Raw genomic sequence first — 12,272 nt, 5'->3', positions numbered from 1 at the left:
CACTCTTTCACACCAACATGGCCTCAGTGGTACTGCAAAAGACAAACTCAATCAGAAAGATGTGCGAATAAACGAGACCATGCAAAATTACAGACGGATAACAATAAATGCATGTCTAACACATAAATAGAGTTTATTTACATTTATGAAGATAAGTAGTCACTACCTACTTTCCTAATTCTAGGGATGCACTGAAATGAAAATTCTGGGCCGAAACCGAAAATCCTGGATGCACTTGGCTGAAAACCAAAACGGAAAATGCTTTGTAATAATTATTTATTATTTTATTAAATAATATAAAGTAATTTTGTAAAACTTTTTAATTTAACTCAATAATTTTAATGATACTGAATTTAAAAAAGCCAATAAAATAACCACACTTTTATTGAAAGTAACAATAAAAATATATTAAAATTAAATAGCAATATGTTATTTTTATTCAGTTCAATGTTTTTTATTTTTTTCCCTAATTATCCAAATAATGTATAGTGCTACAAAGCTATTATTATCAGAGCATGTGAGTAGAGCATAGCGGGGAGCAGATCACTGAATGAGAGGGTAGTGTAGTTTTACCAGCGCTGCCATGTTAGAGCACAGTAGCGCTACTGCAAACACTATACTAGTATACTACAGTATACTACTGTATACTACAGAGAAATTTCCTGTTAGCAAATTATTTGAGCGGACTTTGCTTTTCCGGTAAACATGAGCGGTACATGAGCGCACCATATTTATTACACCAAATAATGTTCTTTTTAGCAGCATCATATGACCCCTTTAATAGAATTTTCGGCAGCCAAAATTTCTGTGCATACATAACGTTTTAATTTTGAATTTTCAGAGTTGTACATTTGACTTAATTTACATTTTTTTTTGCAGAAGCTTTTATTCACTTTTTATTTACTTTTATTCAGCAAGGATCCATTAAATTGATTTAAAAGTGACAGGAAAGATTTTACATTGTTACAAAAACTTTCAAATAAATGCTGTTCTTTTCAACTTTCTATTCATTTAAAGAATAAATGCATCATGATTTCCACAAAAATATTACGCAGAACAACCACTTTCAACACTGATAATAACATGAAATATTTCTTGAGCAACAAATCAGTAAATTAATATGATTTCTGAAGGATTGTGTGACACAGAAGACTGGAGTAATGGCTGCTGAAAATTCAGCTTTGCCATCACAGGAATAAATTACATTTTAAAATATATTCAAATAGAAAACTGTTATTTTAATACCAGCTCATAATATCACAGTTTTAATTGTATTTCTGATCAAACAAATGCAGCCCTGGTGAGCATAAGAGACTTCTTTCAAATACATTTAAAAAGGTTTAGAAACTTCAACTGCATGATATAACTTACGACTCAATCATCCGAAAGGAATGGCCCGCATACTCAAACCCTCCCTAATGTTTTGTTATGTCATGATGAATCACAAACACGTCAATTACCACAATGTCCCCCACAGAGGCCATGTGCACTCTTGTGACTCGTCTCAGTGAGTCAAAGGATGAAGACCTTTGTGTAGCGGTGTTGCGCCACAGGCTGCAGGATCGTGGCACTATGGCACTAAAAGGCTCATGGGGGCCCTGTGTGTCTAAGAATAGCTCTGTGGATGAGGAGGGGAAGAGTGCTCCGATTAGCCGCGGTCTGAGAATCACAAGGTTTAGAGGGCTCTGCTGCGCTGTACAGGACATTATCCCAAATATCAGCTCCGTCTTCCCCCTCAAGCTCAAATACCTCAATGACATTTTAATAAGTGGTCAGCTGAGATAAGGGACACTGAGGCAGTAATGATTGATAATAGCTGACCAAAGATTGGACGTTGTTCGCTGGGGTAAAGGCCTGGGGGGAGTCTGGGCCGCTGGCCAGAAGCCATCACACACACACATATGTGCGCACAAAGACGTGCGGGCGCAAGATGCTCACACACACACACACAGCAGGGGTCCCTCTGGCTTCAGCCAAGCAAAGATCTCTTTCATCCCGAGCATCAAAGCGCCAGGCGAATACGGAGAGTTTTAAATGTCCTTATGAGGAGTGACACACAGCGATGCAGCATTCACTTTGACATTGGGTCCTCTGCTGCTATACACCATGACTAAATGGCTTATGTCCCAAACTTGTGGCCTCAAATGATCCTAAACATTACAGCAGCAAAGAAACCGACAGCGTTCATTTCAACGCAAGTCCTTATACATCACCAGGGGCCTCCGAGCCTTTTGTCATATCGTGTTGCCTGCTAACAAAGTCACTAACTTTGCCGGGCCGTCTGAAAGAAACCTGATATGGCACACTGACATTTTCACAAAGTGAAACGGAAATATTGGTGCTCATAGACAACAAATGTATTGTTAAGGAGGCAAATGTATTATGTGTGCATTTTTTTGAATTTGAAAAGCTGATTAAACAATTTTGAAGGAAAAGTTGATGCAAAACTGGAAATCCTGTCATCATTTACTTTCCATGACGTCATTCTAAACCCGCATGACTTTTATTCTTCTGAAGAACATAATAGAAGGTATTTTAAATAAAATTGCAAGTGTTTTTTTTCTCATACAATTGAAGTCAGTGGGGTCCAAAACAACATTGTACCACACTGACCATCATTATAAAAAAATCACTAGGAATTTATTTTCCAATATATTTTTACATTTACATTTATTCATTTAAAAAGCACTATCCAAAGTGACCTACAAATGATTCATCTTAAGCATGTAATATATGATTGGAAAAATTGTCCAGAACAGTACAAGCTATGATAGTGAAAGCACAGAATAATAATAATTATAATTTTTGTTATTTTCTTAAGTCAGCAGGATGCAGTTGAGTTTTCAGCCATTTCTTGAATATTTTAATTTTTGCATCAGCTATCCATAATGCCCAAGTTTTTTTTTTTTTTTTTTTAAAGCACTGCTGCTGACAACCGCTGCTCGCAAGAATTTGTCCAATTAGTTGTCAAGTTCACCGTGTGCAGTGTTCTGTTACAAACTTCTACAGAGGGTCTTGCTGGGCTTTTGGTCTGACAGCAAATGAGAGAATCATCTGGGATGTGTTCTTTCTTGCTGAGCAACTTTCTCTCTCTCTCTGTCTGTCTTTCACTGCTTGGCTGACTCTCGCTCCATGTCCCTCGTTAGCTCTAACACACTGTAACGAAACACAATTACTGTTAAGGGGGAAGAAAAGGGGCCGTGACGGCAAGATAAAGAAACTTGTGCTGGCAAGCCGCGCTGAAGAGGCATTAGTGAGCCAATGTTTCTGTCCCATTCAGCACGCCTCACACACCGCCACACACTCCAAATCACACCGGCATACTCTCATCACACACACTATACTCAGTTCTAACAGGCAAACGTTGAGTCTGTATGTGTTTTGGACCTGGGAAATATTTCATATATTTAACCGTTGAATCACAAATACCTTTGTGAACATGGTGTTACCTAAAAATAAATAGTTTAGTAGTATGTTCATCTCTTAGGAAAATATGTATATAATGCATCATACATAAAATTTCTGTGAAATTACCAGCATGGAAATTACTGCTCTGGAAGACAAGAGTGTTTCTAACAAAAGTCACTGTTGCGCTCTTTAGCCCAGAAGCCCATTACAACTATAGGACCGCTTGTCAGTCAGGCTATTGTTGGCATGTGCAGAGCCACAGACAATGGCTCTTTGTCTCTGCACCAGTGTAGACGGCCTGGCTTGGCCTCCGCCACTAGAAGTCCTTCTCTGTTTACTGAGAATAAATCAATCTTTTCAGCTCGGGTCTCCTTTGGTAAACCTCACACCACAGCCCTACAAGACTGCAACAGCAGATATGTGCGAGTACAAATAGGCACTTTCAGATGCACCTGCGTTTGCTTTGATTGCATCTTTATACCTGTGTCGCTCTGGACAGGAGTTTTTTTTTCCAGGCAGCTGCAAAATACATCTTTGTATTTTATATGAAATAACGACTATGACTATTTTCTACTGAATTGCTTGATTCAAAACATTTAAAGAGTCTTCAAAAGACGACAAATTCATTATTTACCACACCTCATTGTGCTACAACAAATCCTAACGTCTAATAGGTAGTAGTGAGAGTGTGTAGGTAGTGTTGATATCCTCCGGTGTGTGTTTTAGGAGCGCAGCGGTCAGAGAGATGTTTCTGTGGCATTGTTCTTTCCCCACCCCCAATGGAGCCGAACTGTTTCAGCTGCAGGCACGAGGAGGCTTTTGTGCCTCTCTCACCTCTTGAGTTAACAGCCTGGGTCAAAGGTCAGACCAGGACAAATGTCCTAAGGGAGAGGAGAGGAGAGGAGCGAAGGGGAGTGAAGAGGAGAAGAGAATGAGTAAGATGAGAAAAGTTGAGCAGAGAGCAGAAGAGACGTTATGGTTCTGGTCTTTTTGAGTCCCCACCCTGCTCTGCTGGACATAAACAAATAAACATGTACTCACACCCACACTGAGCAGGAGAAGAAAGAGAGAGAGAGAGAAAAGCCAGCTGTTGCCATTGCATCTCAGTGTGAGGCGGATGAAAGCTCATTAAACTTCAAAGATCAAATGAAAGCTTGTAGTGACAATGCTCCTTTGTAAAGGAGATGCAATATGTCTGCTAAGAATGAGGATTTAGAAAAGAATCATACTTAAGACTCTAAAAAAATGATATCTACCTAATTAAAATTAAAAGTTGCTTTGGTGGAAAACACCAACATTTTCCCACGTCATCACATTAATCTCAGTGTACACGCAACGTTGTAATTGTATCAATTCTGAGATTAATATCATCGCTACTTCAGCTTCAGCTCCATCAAGGTCAACGTAAATGTTTGCACACAAGAACTGTGCAAAGATAAGAAAACCAGTCCTAGACTACAATAGCTCCCAGATTGTCTTTCAAAAGATGTGTTTTCTCAGTTTGACTTCCTACATCACTCTGTATGAATATAATAAATATTTAAAGCAGCAATAGTATGATTTTGCCAGTGTTCACCAAAAGAATCTCCTGCTTTGAAGTGCCAGGAGAAGGGTCTGGTCTACAAAAACACCTCCACTGCCCTCTTGTGGTTTCTCAAAATAAATAAAAGTTTGAGCTGGACAACAAAAAAAAACCTTAACACCTTTGTATTTTCAGATAATTCAGAGGGTAATAGAGGCCTAAGGTTAGATGCTGTAGAGTGGTGGATCCCATCACAAATGGAAAGGGGCTCTCTGGATAATCTAATGGACTGTATTACCCCCAACAGAGACATGGTTCATTAGATTATTCAGAGACGGGGTCGCTCCATTGCCTGTGTAAGTAAATGGTTTGCAGTATACACAGGCCCTGCGCTGTTCCACATGCTGAACAGCTAATGGGGCAAAGAGATTCTGATAATGACCTCCTCTCAGGCAAAACACAGCCTGGAACATAACCACTCTTCATGGGAATGCTTTGGGGCCCAGAAACATGCACCGTGCACTTCTTCTAAGCCACGTTTTCACTTGAGGTGGGTGGGCTCGGAAAGCTGAGACGTGCTCCAGCAGAGATGGCGCATATGTGTTAAAAGTGTTTTTACAGATTTGAGCTGAGAATCCAGTGACTGCAGAGATTAGCGGGATGATTAGACCCCATTTGCATTTACAGAGCCAATATTGTGAGTGTGAACTGCAGGGGTGTGCTAACTCTGACACCATCAAGCTAACACTTTTTTAATTGCCCATCCACTAGATGTTGCATGACATGTCATCCAGAAGAGTTCTGAAAGATTATAAGTAGTGGAAACTTTCTGAAACTTGAATAATTGACTGTCTGCTGTCTGCGGTTGACATATAGACATATAGAGTAATAGTTTAAATTACGCTAAAAATTGTACGTTCTTACTCACTGAGACACATGAGTGACTGGAACGAGCGAAATCTCTCGCTCCGGCTCAGTTTCCATATCATCTGCGATGCTGCTGCTCCTCTGGAGTGTGGGCCGAGGCTGCACTTCCAAAATCCCAGGCCTTTTCCCTAAAGACACACAAAGCACGCGCATCATTTCAGACTGAAACAGGCCAAACGGCTTTGCATTTTCCAATTTCAAAAAAGCCAACAAGGTTTTGTTACCTACCGGGAGATGTAGAGAACTGGAAAGAGGATAGAGAGCTCCAGGATGGCACCCGCTCTGTGAGAAGAGAGATCAATCTCAATGCTTTCAAATGGCACATATCAAATCAAATGATGTGTATTTCATGCCAAGTAATTATACTGTGATGGATATGAAAGTTCACAGACAAATGGCATGTGGTTCAATATTATAAATTTGTCTGAAAAAAGGAATCAAAACAGACAGGCATACGGAATGGTAGTTAGCAAGTGAGTACAGACACATGTAGCAATAGACACTAACTGGAGCTCACCACATCTTCTGTGTGTGTTTGCCCCTTCTGTGAGAATGGAGAGGGGAAATGAAGGATATCAGAGGAGAGATGCTTCAAGAGCATGAAAGGTGAAAAACAGAAGAGAGGGTGAAAAGGTCAACAGTATCCTAGTTTATTGTTGGTAATACCTGACTGTTGAATACTGCGCACTGTATCTGCTCCACCGTCCTTCCCGTCATCTAAGGAGTCATAGGTTATGGAAGGTATGGTAGGAGAACTCAGTCCATCATCCCTGTCATTACTCTTCATTTTCTTCCTCATCTTCACCTGCTCAAAAAAAATGTTTGTTTTTTTAATCTAAGCCCTTGAGAAACCTTAAAGGGTTAGTTCACCCAAAAATGAAAATTCTGTCATTACTCACCCTTGTGCTGTTCAAAACTCGTAAGACCTTTGTTCATCTTCGGAACACAATTTAAGATATTTTTGATGAAATCTGAGGGCTCTCTGACCCTCCCATAGACAGCAAGTTAACTACCACGTTCAAGGTCCAGAAAAGTACCAAGATGATCGACAAAGTAGTCTGTGTGACATCAGTGGTTCAACTGTAAAGTTACAAAGCTACGAGAATACTTTTTTTGCGCAAAGAAAACAAAAATAACGACTTTATTCTACATTTTCGTCTCTACTGTGTCACTTTGGACACGTGGAATAATGTGGAATAAAATGTGGAATAAAGTTGTTATTTTTGTTTTCTTTACGCAAAAAAGTACTCTCGTAGCTTCGTAACGTTACAGTTGAACCACTGATGTCACACGGACTGCTTTGTCGATATCTTGGTACTTTTCTGGACCTTGAATGTGGAAGTTACCTTGCTGTCTATGGGAGGGTCAGAGAGCCCTCAGATTTCATCAAAAATATCTTAAATTGTGTTCCGAAGATGAACGAAGGTCTTACGGGTTTGGAACAACACGAGGGTGAGTAATTAATGACAGAATTTTCATTTTTGGGTGAACTAACCCTTTAATGGTAACACTAATTCTTTGCAGGTACTACAGTTTGAAACAAAATATATACACAAACACACATATGCACTAAACTAAATATAACCATTAAAAACCATTGAAAAACTGAAGCCATTTAAATCGTTTTTGTTTCACTAAAACTTACTAAAACTTCAACTAAATGTAAACTGAAAACTGAAAATGTAAAATAAAAAATACTATAATACTACATCGATAATACTAAAATAACGCTCAGTAGAAAAATACAAAATAAGCAACTAACTAACACTCTTTTCACATTAGTGACAAAGTTTGTGCTTGTACATTTTTGTATCATGTCTGGTCCATCTGTGCATGTATGTATCTACCTTCAGTTTAGGGCTAGACACTGATCTGCTGATGTTCCTTTTCACAAATAACTTGTAGGTGGCAGAATCACGGTTCTCTAAGGCAAAACACCTCCAGGATGCCTTCGGCATGAGAATAGAAGAAACAGATTGACTCTGGAAAGCCTGACCATCCTTATGAGTGACAAATAATAAGGAATACTACATCTATAGGCAACAGGAAGAGACACCTGTATCAGACATGCAGCTGCAGGAATTTGCCTGTTGAAATGTTTTTGTCTCTGTTTCTGCTGCACCTTCAGAGCAAAACCGGAGCCTAGGATTCCCTGTGGGGAAATACTATCATTCTTTTCATACACTGGCCTGCTGTGCGAGGAACAATTGTTCAGGCTATTAAATCTCTGTAACTTACAGCAGGGAGGGCAAAAAAGGAGATAGCAAAGACAGAGAAACATGATGCAATGGTCTTCCCTATCCAAGTCTGAGGGACCTTGTCTCCATAGCCAATAGTGGTTACTGTCACCTGAGCATATGTACAGAAAAGACATTGACATGCAACACCCATTACTCAACATGATCCAGTTCATTGGTGTATGCATTCAATTATCCATGTAATAGCCATTGTGTCAATGAAAGGTATGGGTGGGGATCTACCTACCACACCCCACCACAGAGCATCAGCATAGCTGCTGAACTCTGTGAAACCACTATCATCCACCGCATCCTTCTCTGCCAGATACACGAAGTAGGAAGAGAAGATAAGTCCAAGGAATCCGATATAAAGAGTAGTGATCAGTTCCTAGAAAGAGGAAACACTTTTATAAAAAAGTACAATCTTAAATCTTAAATTATGTTTTGCAGCTTTAGCGTTGGGTAGAGATTTCCTGATTCAATTTGATTCTGATTCTCATTTTATTATAAAAATGAGGGTGGTGTTTCATGATTCATTCTGAAATATTTAGTAATAGTTTCCACTAGTATGTTTTTATTTACTAAAAACACACTAAACTAATTCACTAAAATGGCTCATTAGAGTCATTTGTCCATGAATTAGAATACACTTGTTGTGTAGTAGCCAATGTTCTTTTTTAGGCAGATCCCGCAAAGACTCATTAGAAAGATGTTCATTGCCATTATTTAGTGGTACACTGTCTTTAATGTGTCCCATTCATATAATTCAGACTGCAAACTTACATTCACGGTAAAATATGATTCCTTTTGGCTTATCGCTAAAGCGTCCCGCTGCTGAAATGTTGTACAGGAAACACTGATAATGAATTTGGTACTTTATGAAAATATTAATTGAAACCATTAACAACAAGTCACAGGTCACCTTCAACAGAACGCCGTTACATCTGCAGGAGACAAACTCTGTACAAATATTTTTTCAAGCAGCTACTGATAACATGCATAGAGTAAACAGGATTTTATGAAGCAGTATCAGGACTGTTCAAATGAAGATCATGATTAATTGGAAAATTAATCTTTAACGCCTTAAATGGCGATAATCTCTTGTTGGTTCTATTAAGAACTTTTAATTTTAAGAGTGCGAAAATGAACTGATTCCTAAAACACTGCCATGTGAATGGACCGCTGATCAGGGTAATGGATCCTGTTCACAGTGTGTGAATGCACATTTCCGGAGAATTAACATTATCAATAGAATACAGTTTTTATATTATTATTTCTGAAAATCAAATATTAAATATAAAAAAATGGTAAAAACACTTCTGTGAGGGGCTAACTGTAAATTTATAAGCTTCTTTCTTCTGACTGTCCTACATGTCCCTATATTTTTTCTTTATTGAAAAGTCATTAACAAGTGAATTTTTTTCTTTTGCTGTTGGAGCAACGTGAAGGCAAAAAAAATACAGTATTTTTTTGCCTTCACATTGCTCCAGCGCAGGCCCTTTGAGAGCTGCGAGGAACCAGACATGTATGAGTTATGAGGCTGGCCGTGAAGCCCTCTGTCACATAAGCAGTCTGGAGAGCTGGATCCGGGTCTGAGAAGAGGCTAAGAAGGAGCTTGGTCAGCTGCCTAGGGACGGCTGCTGGCACAAAGCCGGGGAGTTCGCTTGCCCAGCCTGTCTAAAGCTCCTCCAAAAATGAAATGAAACTGCAGGCACAGCCCTAGCCTGTGGGAACAGACAGAACATGAGGTGTGAAACAACGCATAGTAGCAGAAAAGTGAGTTGAAGCAGCTGAGGTCACAGCAGAGGAGAGAGACTGCAAGCAACTGGACTGAAAGTAGGCCAACTCACTGTTTATCAAGTCAAATGCATTTTTTTTAGGAACATAAAAAATATATACAATAATCATTTTCACTCCTCATTATTCATTTATCCTATCAAATAAGAAATTGAAAACTGCTGCAAGCTAAAATTGTTTGTGTCAATGTTTTAAAATTTTTACTCTTTTTCAGTCTTTTCTAACCCTCTAATTATGTCTGATTAGCAGTTCCCACTTTGTTCACTCCATGCTGCTGGTTCCTCTACTTGCTATCTAATTAAATCTAGGCTTGTGATCACACTGACCAGCTGGCATACGAAAGGTCTGGGTGGACGGCCAGTGGGCGACAGAGGCCATGGGATCAGTTTCGTGGGGGGGTGTAGGGTGAGAGGAAACAAGACCCCAGATGCAAGGGCCTCTCTCAGTTACCATGGCAATCAGATATCCCATCCAGAACGCAGCTGGAATGCAGTCACCAGGGTGAGCAGAGGAAGGGTTCACTGTAATAACAGCAAGGGCCAGCTGACCCTTGTCCTCAATCTTATAAGATTACATTAAATATTAAAAATTGACTTACTATGAGCTTGTGACTTGGCGTTGAGTGACTTCTTCTGCTCTAGCCTTTTATGCTCAAGCCAAAGCAAACACTTAAAGTCCGATAATAAATAATACCCGGTAGCATTAACTAACCCTTCACACTCTTGAAAAGAAAGACACAAAGCAAACCCGTTACTGATGTGACATTGTGCAAACTTTTAGGGAATTAAAGAGGAAATAATGAGCTCTTATATGGATATTTCAACCAAAAAAGAAAGTTCTGTCATCATTTACTCATCCTCATGTCATTAAAAACCTGTATGACTTTATTTCATCTAGAGAAAACAAAAGATGTTATTCTGAAGAATGTAAGACAAAAAAGACCTTTCTCAAAATACCTTCTTTTATGTTCCTCAAAAGAACTCAAGGTTATGCAGGTTTGGAATGACACGAGGGTGAGTAAATGATAACAGAATTTTCATAATGAAATATTTAACTCTTTAACTCATCTGACTGAAAAGTCACACATTAAAACACTGTTTTATTTTATATAGATTTATCTGTATTTCCATAAGGTCCTTCACATCCTGTCGCACACAATAGAAAGGCATTAGCTACTGTGTTGGGGGAGGGGAACCGACTGTATAGTGTCTTATCTGTGCAAATTGGATGAAGGTGATTTGTCCTAACACCCCAAACACCACCAGCATTAGAAACAAATATTTAAAAACTCAGGGGTTAGGAAGCCCTTTCACTTCATAACAGGGAATATCACTTCAGGCAAATAAATCACACCTCATCCCTAATCGCTGCAGGACATCTGGAAAGATAAAATGCACTGGATAATGTTTCGTTTCTATTCGCTGCACGAATCACAAAAAGCCTAAAAGCTCTTTTGACCAGTGGTGTAATGTAACGAAGTAATAACACTTCGTTACAGTACTTAAGTATTTTTGGGAGTATCTGTACTTTACTTGAGTTTTTATATTTCTGCCAACTTTCACTTTTACTCCACTACATTTCCTAATTAAAATGTATACTTTTACTCCAATACATTTCCCCGAAGCATATTCGTTACTTACTACAAAATAGTCAGAAGTCAGAAGAACACTAGTGGCAGGTTTGACAAATCAGTGGTCTGGCGTCTGCAAGTTAGACTCCTAAAAACACCTTTGCTCATGCAAGTGCATGCACAATCGTCGATTTCATTTCCCACTCAAGTCGAGGCTGGGGTGTGCGATAATACAATATTGTTGTAATGATGTGTGATCTGACATTATCGATTAGGCTATATCACCAAATCACACACAGAGTGCACGCACGTGATTTATTAGTCTATTAAAACTCAAAACTCTAGGCATTCTAATTTGTATACGGCAAAATGCTTCTGTATGCTTTTTATATTTATATAATTTAATATAGTTATTAGTTAACTTAATATATATCACACAACGAGTACCGTTTTTCTGCAGATATCAGCACGATAAATTTAATAATCATTTTATACAAGTTCAATAAAGTTAGCAATAAGTGACTTACATTTTAGACACAAAATGGCCTGTTTTTGCTCAATTGCTGCCACCTACTGGCGGTTTTAATTTCACATTTCAACTATTTTCTTCATGTTTTAAATCATTTTAAAAATATCAATATTTAACATTTTATGTTAAAAACAAAACATTATTTATGCATCTGTAACTGCAGGTTAAATGCATCCATGTCCCCTCTGAGATACATAAACTGTGTAAATACATCTAAATACTATTTCAGATGCAGATTCCAGAAATGTTTTCTTATGTTGGAATGAAAGACACTACCGGATG

General features: G+C 38.7%; 1 pseudogene; it reads right to left on the bottom strand.

Moving 5' to 3' along the window:
• LOC107694084 (potassium voltage-gated channel subfamily KQT member 1-like) overlaps positions 1–12,272 on the bottom strand; it is a 24,103-nt pseudogene that overhangs the window by 11,123 nt on the left and 708 nt on the right.

This window comes from Sinocyclocheilus anshuiensis, unplaced genomic scaffold (genome assembly GCF_001515605.1).
Source record: "Sinocyclocheilus anshuiensis isolate Anshui unplaced genomic scaffold, SAMN03320099.WGS_v1.1 scaffold2408, whole genome shotgun sequence".
Taxonomy (NCBI): domain Eukaryota; kingdom Metazoa; phylum Chordata; class Actinopteri; order Cypriniformes; family Cyprinidae; genus Sinocyclocheilus; species Sinocyclocheilus anshuiensis.
This window is presented reverse-complemented; position numbering and strand designations above follow the sequence as displayed.